This window comes from Mustela erminea, chromosome 13 (genome assembly GCF_009829155.1).
Source record: "Mustela erminea isolate mMusErm1 chromosome 13, mMusErm1.Pri, whole genome shotgun sequence".
NCBI classification, from domain to species: domain Eukaryota; kingdom Metazoa; phylum Chordata; class Mammalia; order Carnivora; family Mustelidae; genus Mustela; species Mustela erminea.
In genome coordinates this window covers 74,366,071-74,378,475 of record NC_045626.1, presented here as the reverse complement: position 1 = coordinate 74,378,475, position 12,405 = coordinate 74,366,071, and the positions used below count along the sequence as shown (strand labels likewise).

Sequence of the window (12,405 nt, the reverse complement as noted above, 5' to 3'; positions counted from 1 at the left end):
AGCCAAAGCAGCAGAAAGAACGGTTTGAGATCCTCTCTCTGCCCCAGCCTACCCCTCCACCAGCCTATGCCAACAGCAGGCCGAGTCTCCAGGTAACTGCTTAAAATTGTGGCTGAGGATCATGCCTGAAATCCCACCATAAGCAGGGTCTGCCCTCATCGGAACATTCCACACATCCCCTTCTCCCTGTCCTAAACCAAGTAATGAATCCAGAAGTCAGGTATTATCGTCTCCATTCTCAGATGGATAAACTAAGTCCTGGGGGAACAGAGGCGGGCGGCTAGCCACCCAACTCCTCCCCCTCACTGAGCACCTTTGCATTCGCCCCTCATGTCATCGTCCTCATGTCACGTGGGTGCCAACTGAGGCTTGGAGAGACGAGGGACCCAGCCGAGGTCACAACGCAACGAGAAGGGAATGTGGCTAGGGTTCCAAACATCTGCTTAGAAACCCGTGTCAGTTTACCACTTCGGGGTCTCCGAAGTCCTCTCTCCAGGGTCACCCTCTTCTATACGCCACCACTCCTGGAGCTCAGCAGGCAGCTGGGGCAGTGGAAAGGAGCTGGGGCGCTACAGACAGACACACTTGGAGTTTGAATCTCGGCTCTGCTGCCTCGTAGCTGTGGGATCCCCAACGGGTCACATCACCTCTCTGAGCCTCCGTTTCCTCTTCTTTAATAGGGAGCTAAGCACAGCACCCACCCCTGGGTCACCTGATCATTGTGGGCATCAGAGCCTCATACAGTGCAGCCCTGAGGACTGTGTGGGGCACGATGGCAGCTCTTCTGTTCCTGTCCCCGCTGAGTGCCCAGGGCCTAGAACACAGCCTGACACTAAGTGGCTTCTCAAGATAGACTTGCTGAATGAATGAATGAACTCACAGACACAAATGAACCTTTTTGCCCAATGAACCAGCTCGCTGGCTAACTTCCTTCCTCTCTCCCAACCTTCAACAGCTCATTTATTGTGCAACTACTGACCCGGTCCGCCGGCACTCACCCCTCGGAGAGGTGCACCTGACTGCAGAGCGCTCGCCGCCCAGCCACGGCCACTGTATTGTGCAACTACTGTGTGCTGGGCTCTCTGACCTGTGAGACCCACTGTCACCAGGAGAGCGACAGTGAGCATGAATCCATTTTGCAGAAGAAGAAATTAAGGCTCAAGGAGACCAGGACACTCGCCCAAGCCCACTTGGTCTCCAAGCCAAGTAGGGGCTTTCTGCTGATGCCCCTGCCTTATTGAGATCTATCTGTTCAATCATTCCTTCCTTCATTCACTCTGTTTACTGGTATTCCCGAGCTCCTTATCTTTGCAAGGGGAGACATAAGGGTCCAGTGGGTCCCCCTGGACTGAAATCAACTGGCCCTTGCCCAGTGGGGTCTCCCCTGAGCCTGTGGGGCCCACTCGGGGCATGCGGTGGAAGTCTGCTCCCCCATCATACACACACATGAGGAGCTGTCCCAGAGGTAGTCAGGCCTCCCGGTCATCTGGGTGGAACCCAGGCCACTCCACCCTCAGGGAAAAACAGGCACCCGGGAGACTGAGGAGCTCTTTGTGTGGGGGGAAGTCAGGGAGGGCGGCAGGCAGGGCGGGCGGCCGTTACTCACCACCCAAAGAAAAATAAGAGTATGCCCATTTGGTCAATGGCTTGCCTGTCTGCCCCGCCAGTTACACCCTACTCCTTCTGTCATCTTTCTTATCCTCTGATCTCATCAAGAGCAGACCCAAGAGCATTTATGGAGAGCTTCCTATGGCCCTGGTGTGGTGTCTGGCCCTCCATCGCCAATGAAGAAACTTGCTCAGAGAGGCGGGGTGACCTACTTGGAGTCACACAGCCAGCTGTGGCCAGGGGCTAGGGACTGAAAGAGGAAGCAAATGATCAGGAAGGGGCTCCGCGGCAGGAAGGAAGTTGGAGTCATAGTGAAAGTAGGGGGCTGGCCTCTCTTCCTCATTCCTGTTCAGCCAGAGTGTCGGGACCCAAGGGAAACCCAGGCAAAGGGAATCCAGGCTGGGGCAAGAATAGCGGCCAGAATTACCCAAATCCCCCTCCAGCAGAAAGAGTTCAGACCTCCAGCAAATCCCAGGCTGAAACTCCAGGAAGAGAGAGGTTAAGCTACCTTCCAAGGTCACACAGAAGCAAGCGGCAGAACTGGACCAAGGTGGGTCAGACTCCAAGGCAGAAGCTCTTCAGGGACCCAAAGGAACAGAGTCACTAAGATCTAGCTTCCAGATCCAGCTCTGCCTGGAGCCCTGAGTAAATTTCTTCGCCCTCAGGAGACTCAGTTTCCCCAGCCATAAAATGAGATCCAGCCTTCCTGCCTCTGCCCACCAGCAGTGGGGGCCAGGCTGTGACATCACCGAGATGAGCATCATGTGACAGACACTGTCTATCCACTAAACGATTAGCTAAGTATGAAACGTTGACTGCTCCTGGCACTCAGTCAAGGCCTGTAAATATCTCACGGCTGAAAAGGCATCGTCCTTTGTCCAAATGCAAGTCTAGCTTTGCCCCTGCTCCCTTCCGCCTGCCTGCCTGGCACAGAGGGGCTCTCAGAGGCTGCCACTGGGATGAGCTGGAGGAAAGCATGTCCAGGAAAAGGCCAGGGAAACAGAATGAGGAAGAGGATAGTGCTTCGGAGCCCCACCTGTGTGCCTCGGACTGCCTTGGCAAAGTGGGAACCGAAAGCCCTATTTGACAGACAAGGAAACTGAGGCTCAGAGAGGCCTGGTGACTTGCCTGAGCTTCCCTGGGGAAGAAGCAGCTGACGTAGGTCTTAAGGCAGGGCCTGCCTGAGCCACCAGGGTTCTTCTCTCTCTCTCTATACTGCAGTCTCTTCCCCCATGACCCCGGGTCAGGACAAATGGGGACAGGCCACCTTGGAAGTTAAGGGTGTGGATTTTGGAATCAGGTGAACAGAGTGCAGATCCCAGCTCTGCCCCTCCCCAACTAAAAGACCCCGCAGCAAGCAACTGCACTACCCAGACCTCAGCTCCTCCCTTGCAAAAATGGGTACAATTATAGTTTTGTCTCCAAATGTACTAAGAGTGTTTGGGCCAGGGCCTGGCATACAGGAAGTGCTCACTAAATGCTCACGACCATCATAAGGACCACGAATGCAACCCAGGCTTGGCTAAAGCGAGGCGGAACATTGTACCCGGTGCTCCAAGCACTAGCTGCGGGGCCCAGGGCCGTAAGTATCTCGAGAGATCGGAATTAATCTTTAACAGGTGAATTCCGCTCTAAATGGGTAAGCATTCCAGAAGGCCTGCTGGCATGCAGTGTTCTCTTGGCTCCCCCAAGAGAGCCAAGAAGTGGAGCCAGGGATTTGGGGAGGGGCCTGAGGTATCTTTCCCAGGGGGAAAACTGAGGCAGAGAGCAGGTCAGGGGCCTGTGAGGGGTCAAGATGGCCACTCACACAAACTCTTCTTCCATCCAAGGAACAGATGACGAAGCTCAAAGAACTCGGGCCCTCTCAACAACGTGTCCAGTCCCTCCACTGGGCAGTAGACATTACGGCGCACCTGCCCTGTGCCAGGCCCCATGAAACCAGCTCTCAAGTGGGTCTCTCCCTCCTAGGTCTTCTGTCGGCCACGCCTCTCCAGTTGCCATCCTGGGCCTCCCGTCTCCTGCCTGAATGACTTCCCCAGCCTGGGGACCTGCCTCCTTGCCTGGCCCCCGCTACCCTCGGCCAGAGGGACCCTTCCAGACCACACACACAGCATGTCCCTCCCAGCCTGGTCTTCAGGGCTTCTGGGTCTGATCTAGCCCTGCCTGCCCGATCCCTTGCCCTTCCCGTCCACATCACACATTCCAGGCCAAAAGAACCATGTCTTGGCTCTACGAAGTCTAGTTTTACCTACGTGGCAACAGGTAGTGCCCTTCCTTTGCTAGTACCCTTCTCTTGATCTGAATGCCTTTCCCCCAGTCTGCATTTACTCTTGGAGGTGTGGCTCAACCCCCACCTGGATCAAGCCCTCCCTGATCCCTTCCCGGACTGCTGTCTCACCCCACAGCCTTCTCTCCTGGCTCCCATTCATTCAACAGCACACATTTGCAAAGCATTTACCACACCTGCTCACCTTGCCAGGTGCCCACAGGTGGAAGCAGCCGAGGCCCCGCTCCCACCAGGGGAGGCAGCAGAGGCGCCCCGTGACCCCCTCCCCAGCAGTAAGGCTCCAGATTTCTCCAAGGGAGCCCCAGGCACCTTTTCAGAAGCTCTCACCCTCACGCCCTTCCCCTCAGGTGCCATTCCCTACACCTGGGAGCACTCCATGCCAAAGGACCCCACCTCCACCTTACACCACTGACCCTGACCGGTCCAGCAGAGCCATCTGCCATTTGTTTTGAGAGCCCCTCCCCCTGCGATTTACCAACAAAGGTTGGAAAGAGGGGTTCCCCCGCTGTTATTCAAACAGAGTGAACTAGGAAAATGAGGGAATGACCAATTAGCATTAAGAAGCCCAGGCTGGTGCTGAGCTGGGCCATCTGTCCTCACCATATCCCTGGGGTGGCCCTAAGTCCACCCCCATTTCAGAGACTGACCCAAAGTCACTCAGCAGCAGGGGTGGGAGGAACGGGGGCCACACAGGCCCCGCTTCTAACCCCGCAGGTGACCCGGACCTGACCCTTCTCCTTGACTTCTCTAAAGAGACCTCCTTTTCACCTTCCTCCCTGGTAGTCAAGGAGTCACCCCCCCCCCGTTCTTGGCCCCCAGATAAAGTGGCGAAGCTTAAATCCTCCAGCCGTTCTTAGTGTCCCCAGAACGAAGTCACACATGACATCACACGTCCCCAGCCCCAGCAGAGCCCCCAAAGGCACAACCCCTCCCCTATAACTCACAGGGCACCCCTGGGCACCAGGCAGGGAGCTCCAGGGGCATGTGGTTGGTATCTCCAGGCAAGTGGGGTGTGAGAGGTCTCTTTCTGCCCTCCCGGACCTCCCCAGAGTCTAGAGGCAGAGGAGGAGGTTAAAGATTGTCCTGCCTCTTGGGGGAAGAGCCATCTCTGGGCCTAACGAAGGCTAACTAAGAAGTGGGCTTTGGAAGTTCCAGACTTCCAATTCCCTCCTGCTTGCTTCCCCGTAGAGGGCAAACCTCAGCCCCCCACCTTCCACCCGCCCCCAAAATGGGGGTGCCCCCAAGGTGGGCTGCAGGGCCTCCTAACTTTTTGGGTTCCTGGGCTTGGATCTCGAGGACTCCGGGACCTCCCTCCTGCAAACTCGCGACCCCAAGGCCCACGACCGTGCCCATTTCACAAGTGATAAAACTAAAGCCCAGAGTAGGGTGGGGGGTTGGCCGGCCCAAGGGCACCGGGCGGGGTGGCAGCAGCTGGCGGGACCCCGCGCCTCGCTCCTGAGCCCTGGGCCCGGACTTTGGAACCTTGGAGAAGTCCCCAGGGGAGCGAGAGGACCTCGGCTGAGCATGCCCTCCCGGGATCCCTCGCCCCGAGGGCCCAAGCCCCGCTCACCTCCAGGACGGCGCGGCGCTTCCTGAATCCCGGCCGCCCGGCGCCCGCCCGCCCGGCGCGACTCTCCTCCCCCGGCTCAGGTTCCAGCGCCGCGCACCGCCCCCGGCTGCCCCCGCCCCGCGGATCGCTGAGTCTGCCAGGGCGGGGGCGGGGGCGGGCCCCCCTCCTGGGAAGCGGGGCGTCACGATAATAGCGGCCCGAGGGCCCTGGCGCTTCCCGGGGTGGGCTCCGCTTGGGACCCTGAGTTCCCTCCGGGGCTCTTGATCCCGCCACCCGGGGGCTGCCTCCCCTCTGGTAACGGACGAGGCCGTCCTCGGTGCATTGGCTCATTCATTCAGAAGACAGTTCACTGGGACGCGGGCCCCCGGGCCCGTGCCCTTAGATCGCTCCCAGTCCCGCAGGCGAGGTGCAGGAGTGGCACAGGGGTAGATAGTGAGTCTGCTGTCTGGGGCTAAATAAATGTGAGCTCCCTTTCTTCACCTCTTTACCAGCACGTGGCATGCAGCCCGGCACCTAGGAGGTGCTCGGGTGTGTTTTTTTATTGGGTGGTGAAGGTGAGCCCCTACCTGCAGTCTGGCTTTTTACTCCAGCCACTTGAATGCCTCCACGGGACGGGCAACTCACTTCTGCTGGGGTTGGTTGGGAGCCTAGTGGGCCTGAGCTCCAGTTCCAGGCTCCCTGAGCCCACACTCTGGCTCTGGACTCATCCCCTGAGCAGCCAATCGTTCCACCTCTGAGCCTCAGTGTCCCCACTGTAGAGTGGGGAATAGCTATGTTGTTCCCCACCTCCCACAGTCCTGGGGGAGATGCTGGGAGCTCCCGGTATGTTCAAGGCACAGGAATGGTTTTAGCCCTTTTATCATTATTGTTTTTTTATTTAATTGAGCTAACTCCCCAAAGACAGCGGGGTAGGTCCTTCCCTCCTTGGCCTGCAAACAGAAAGAGCTCCCATACAGTGTGGTTCGGCAGCTAGGAAGTGGAATTTTGAAATTGTTGGAAAGAAAGAGAGAGAATCCAAAAAGAAGCCATGTGTTCATACTACAAGTGCAAGACATTTACAAAAAGAAAGGAAGGAAGGAAGGAAAGAAAAGAAAGAAACTTTAATAATTAACTCAGTAAGCACAAGGGGAGATTCCTTTTGAGGGAGGGGTTGCTGTGCCCACTTTACAGATGGGAGTCTTGGAGAGGACTTTGGCGTCTCAGAAAGCTGCTGCCTCCATAACAGGGTGAGAAAAGGTTTCCTGCTGGGTGTCCAGGATCTTAGCCCAAACAAGCAGCTATCTGGCTTGGGGTGAGGAATGTAAACAGAGGAGGGTCTGGGCATGCCTTCCCAACAGAAAGCCTCTCTCTGGCTGGGGCTGGACCCAGCTGTGAAGCGGAGGGGGTGGCAGGAAGACTAATCCAGAGTTCATTCCTGTAGGGAGCCCCCACGCCCCACCATGAAAAGAAAAGGACAAGGATGATCCTGGCTACCAGGAGGCTGATGGAGACAACTGTAGGAGAAGGGGCCAGGGCTGGTATCTACTCTTCCCTGAAGTCAGGGGGAAGTGGCATGAGCCCTCAGTCCCAGTGTCACTAGCCCAGCTCCCTCCTGACCCTCACTTCATAGACTGGACAACTGAGGCTCTGTGCAAGGAAGGAACTCATCTTGGGCCAGGAGGCTGGATCTTGGCCTCTGGCTGATTCACTGGGAGGCTGTGAGCAAGAGCCTCCCTGCCCCCGGTGCCTGTGCCCTCATCTGGAAAGCAGTACTGGTTTCCATGAAGCAAGGGATCATGTCCGTCTTGCTGACAGTCGCGGGTCCCATTCTGGGCACTCAGTAGCCTCTTTAAAAGCACTGGTGGTGGGACGCCTGGGTGGCTCAGTTGGTTGGACGACTGCCTTCGGCTCAGGTCATGATCCTGGAGTCCCGGGATCGAGTCCCGCATCGGACTCCCAGCTCCATGGGGAGTCTGCCTCTCTCTCTGACCTTGTCCTCGTTCATGCTCTCTCTCACTGTCTGTCTCTCAAGTAAATAAATAAAATCTTTAAAAAAAAAAAAATAAATAAATAAAAAAATAAAAGCACTGGTGGAGGAGTGTCTGGGTGGATCTGTTGTTAAGCGTCTGCCTTCAGCTCAGGTCATGATCCCAGGGTCCTGGGATCAAGCTCCACATCAGGCTCCTTGCTCAGTGGCTCAGGGGGAAACCTGATTCTCCTTCTCCCACTCTCCCTGCTTCTGTGCCCTCTCTTGCTGTGCCTCTCTCTGTCAAATAAATAAGTAAAAAACTTAAAAAAAAAAAAAAAAGTACCGGTAGAACCGGAGGTAGGAGTGGGGATGGGGAGTCTGTGTGTGCTGGAGACAGAGTTTCAGTTTTAGGAGATGAAAACTCTTCCAGAAGTGGATGGTGGCGACGTTTGCATGACAGCCAGAACGTACTTCATGCCACTGACTGCACTTCAAAATGGCTTCATGTGGTGAATTCTGTTATGGGCATTTTACCACCGTAAAAAAGCAATGGTGGGGGGTGGGAGGGAGGGATGGGGGAGAGAACTACTGGTTGATTGAAAGCATGAAGGTCTGCCTTGCCAGGAAGGGGTGAGTAGGAAGAGCAAGTGAGGTGCTCAGGAGAATTTCCCGAACATGAACAAGGGCCACTGTGAGGATGTGACTGTCATTATTTTGCTGTTCTTGTCACTGGTGAAGCTCTTTGGCTTCTGTTCTGGAAGGACAAGAGACTCTTAACAGGGACAGACAGAACTTCTTGTCTTAAGGAAGGAGCAAAATCATAATGCCTTTAGCACACATAGGCTGTGGCCCAGCCCAGCCCTTTGGCCAATGCAGCTTCTGAAGTGCCCGGGGGGGAGGAGGGGCTCTGCCACCACCATGAAGGGAGGTCCTGGACTGCACCTAGGGTCTATGCATAGCAAGCACTTAGTGCCAGGCACTGGGGAGAGATCTGTGGGTCAGAGGGGTCAGCCCCAGATGGACTTCATTACACCTGGCGCACCTGTCCCCAAACCCCGTGGGGGAGGGTCAGGTATAAAAACAAGAGGTGTGCACCTCACTTGACCGTTGGCATAACTCCAATGAGGGGCCACACCTGGGTCATCTCCTAACAGCCTGGAAAGGAAGGATTCTTTTTTTTTTTTTAAGATTTTGTTTATTTATTTGACAGACAGAGATCACAAGTAGGCAGAGAGGCAGGCAGAGAGAGAGAGGAAGGGAAGCAGGCTCCCTGCTGAGTAGAGAGCCTGATGTGGGGCTGGATCCCAGGACCCTGGGATCATGACCTGAGCCGAAGGCAGAGGCTTTACCCCACTGAGGCACCCAGGTGCCCTGGGAAGGATTCTTATACCATTTTCTGGAAAGGGACACAGAGAGGCCACTTGCCTGAGATCCCACAGCTAGTAGGATTGGAACCACAGCCCGACGGATGGTCCTCAGGGTAGCAGAGTCGGTAAGGATGTGGTCTCAAAAAGATGGACAATGGTAAGTGTCAGCAAGGATGCGGAGAAACAGGGGTCCTCAAACACGGCTGGTGGAATGGGAAATAGGGCAACGACCTTGAACATCAGCTTGGCGGAGGCTCAGAATGTTAAATCTAGAGTTACCATATAAGCCAGCAACTGCACTCTGAGGGATAAAGCCAAGAGAAAAGAAAACATGCGGCCACACCAAAAACGTGAACGTGATTGTTCGTAGTGGCATTATTCACAAGAGCCAAAAATAGAGACAACTCCGATGGCCAACAGATGAACGAAACATGATGGAGCTATGCAACGGCATACGACCCAGCAATAGGAGGAGTGACATATTGACATGGATGAGCCTGGAAAAAGTGATGTTAATGAACAAAGCCAGACAGACATCAAAGGCCATGTGTTGTGTGATCGCATTAGTACGAAATGTCCAGGAGAGGCAGATCTAGACAGACAGAAAGTAAAGGAATGGTTGCCAGGGGCTGGGGAGAGGCGAGGCTTGGAGGGTGTTACCCAAGGCATCTGGGGTTTCTTCCTTTCTTCCTTCCTTTCCCTCTTTCTTTCTTTCTTTCTTTCTTTTAAAGATTTTATTTATTTGACAGAGAGATCCCAAGTAGGCAGAGAGGCAGGCAGAAAGAGGGGAAGCAGGCTCCCTGCTGAGCAGAGAGCCCGGTGTGGGGTTCGATCCCAGAATACTGAGATCTTGACCGGAGTTGAAGGCAGAATCTTAACCCACTGAGCCACCCAGGTGCCCCTGTGGTTTCTTTTTGGGTGTGATGACAGTGTTCTCAAGTTGACCAGTTGATGCACCGTGAATATAGTAAAAGCCCTAGAAAAGTGCATCTTCAACGGGTGAATTGCATAGTATGTGAAACTTATCCCAATAAAACTGTTATAGAAACAACTTTTTTTTTTTTTTTTTTTTAAAGAATGTGGTCCTGGGACGCCTGGGGGGCTCAGTCTGTTAAGCATCTCCCCTCAGCTCAAGTTATGATCTCAGGGTTCTGGGATCAAGTCCCTATATTGGGTTCCCTGCTCAGCGGGGAGTCTGCTTCTCTCTTTCTCCAGTAAAAGAAATTTAAAAAAAAAAAATCTTAAAAATAAAAAAATAAAAAGAATGTGGTCCCTGGGGCATCTGGATGCAACCGTCCCCTGTGTGTTAGCTGTGTGACCTCAGGCAGAGGTCTGATCCTCACTTTTTCCTCTACAAAATGGGGAGAGTAACCGCTCCTACCTCGCACAGTTGGGAGGATTCAACGGGTAGTGCTCTGGAGAGCAGGGCAGGGACAGGGTAGCTGCTCAGTGACTAGTCCCCAGAGGTCCCCATGCTTCCCCCACCCCGCCCAACTTCACATCCCCTGCCAAGCACCCCGACAATCACCCAATGTCCTCCCTCCTATTACTGTAACATCTTCCCCCTTGTGATTCCTTCAGGAATCTGGGTAGGTTGCCACCGCTGTTCCCATTTTACAGGTGACAGCTATGGAGCCCAGGAGAGAGTCGGCATCCCTAACACAGCCCTTCCACCCAACACTCCCAGGCAGAAACTTCTTTCCTCTCCCCGCACACCCCGTGCTGTTCCTGTCCCGTCCAATTAAATCCCCTCTTTCTCTTCACAGGCAGTGACTTAGCCCAGCCCAGCTTGGGCTTGGTTAAGGCCAAGGGCTGGGGAGCCTAGACACCAGGGCCCCCGTGAAATCGCATCTACCCCACATTTGCCAAGAAGCCGCCGAGATAGGACAGGAGCGGCTGGAGACAAAGACCCTGGTTTGTCCACCTCAGTCCCGCATATGGCCCTGACCCAGAGACTGGAGGCCCTGCCTTGCCAGACACCTTCAATGAGGCTCTTCTGGAATTCTCCCTGGGGCAGAAACCTGAGAGCAGGTGGGAAGGAAGCCCCTCCCTTCAGAGGACTGTTGCCATGGGCACAGCCACCCTCCTATGGGTGTGGTTGGGCCACCACTGCCCACTGGCATTTCAAAGATGGCCTTCCTCTGGAGTTGTGGTCATGGAGTGGGGGTGGGGGGCATGTAGGCCTTGGTGCCAGCAGGCTCTCAGTAATTCAGGGCTCCCCAACTGGGGTCCCTGGGTAGGCTGCTGGGGGTCTGTGGCGATTCCTGGAGTGATGAGTGAAATCATCACAGTGAACCTGTACTTTCTGCAGAGAGGCCCAAGGTTTTCACAAAGGCCTGGGACCCTACCTCGCTCACACATACATGTGATGAGGGCTCCATTTTCCCAGCCAGGAAGAGGCACAGGTAGGGAGAGAGGAGGTAGCCTCTTTTCTGAGTCCAGGAAAAAGACTCATGAAAATCCTTGCAAAGAGCCTTATAAACTGTGAACTGACTTTGTCACCCTCTACTCACAGAGGCTTAGGACTTCCCTTGCTTTTAAAACAAAAAGCGAAGTCACATTGGTTCCATCCCTCACTGTCCTCCCACTTTAATCTCCAGGCTCCAGCCACTCTGGCCTGACTCTGTCCTTAGACCATGCTGCTTTCTCTCCTGCCTCAGGGCCTTTGCACTAGCCGTAGCCAGCCTCATTTCATGGCTTGCTATTTTTCCCCCTTCAGATCTCAGCTCACATGTTACCTCCTTAGAGAGGCCTTCCCTGCCCTACCCCATCTATGTCTCTTCCAGCGGTCCATGAGCCCCATGGAGAGTAGGGCCTTATCTCTCTTGTCCCCAAAAGACCTCCTGAGCCAAGCTCAGGGCCTTGTGCATAGTAGGTGCTCAGCAAACAGCAGCTGAATGTCTTGCCTTCCAGATACTCCTCTCTGGGCTAGATCAAGGGCCATCTAAGGGTGACTCATCATCATAGCTCTCCTTTACCAAATACCTTCCAAGTGCCAGGCCCTGTGCTGAGTGCTTTGCCCTTGTCACGCCCTAGATGTCACAAGGAAGGACTAATGGCCCTGTGTCAGGATGTAGTGTTGATTTCGCTGGAATTCTGAATACAAATCAGGGGCTCCTTACAATGACAAGGGGTGTATACTGTTGAATGACAGAGCCAGGAGTCTCCTGATTTTACAGATGAGCAAACTGAAGCCCAGGGGGAAGAAGGAACTTGCCCAACATCCCCAGCAAATCAGCTGGGAGTGAGAAAAGCAGCCAAACTGCACGATGTTTTCGGCAGTTTTTCTACTGATCTGTTGACAGGGACCCTGCTGTGTCTTTAGGAACAAGGGGTAAGTGAACATGCTGAGGTTTAACTGCATGAGGGGCCGGGTTGCCCCTTCAGGAGCCCCTGGTTCGTATTCATAAGTTCATTGTGTTCAAATCCTGGGATGCTGTAGCACGGTAATAAATAACTACAGTCCATTTATTGAACGTGTCAGGCACGTTACAACAGAATTTTATGGACTCCGGCTAGGTACAGGGGACCCTGTCCCATTTTACAGATGCAGAAACTGAGGCTCAGAGCAGCGAGCTGGCTCCCGTGGATCACGCAGCCACACAGTTATAGAACCTGGACTTGA

The 12,405-nt window shown here is 54.5% G+C and overlaps 1 protein-coding gene across 3 annotated transcripts in view; it reads right to left on the bottom strand.

The window, feature by feature from the left end:
* TRPV4 (transient receptor potential cation channel subfamily V member 4) overlaps positions 1 to 5,551 on the bottom strand; it is a 39,561-nt gene extending 34,010 nt beyond the window's left edge. For 2 of the 3 annotated variants that reach the window (XR_004278052.1, XM_032310469.1), the window contains exon 1: positions 5,466 to 5,551. The gene's annotated coding sequence lies outside the window, so the exon portion shown is untranslated. Of the gene's footprint in view, positions 1 to 4,839; positions 5,017 to 5,465 lie in introns of those variants that run through there. The other variant, XM_032310470.1, reaches the window with a different exon arrangement.
* Between the last annotated feature and the right edge of the window lie 6,854 nt (positions 5,552 to 12,405).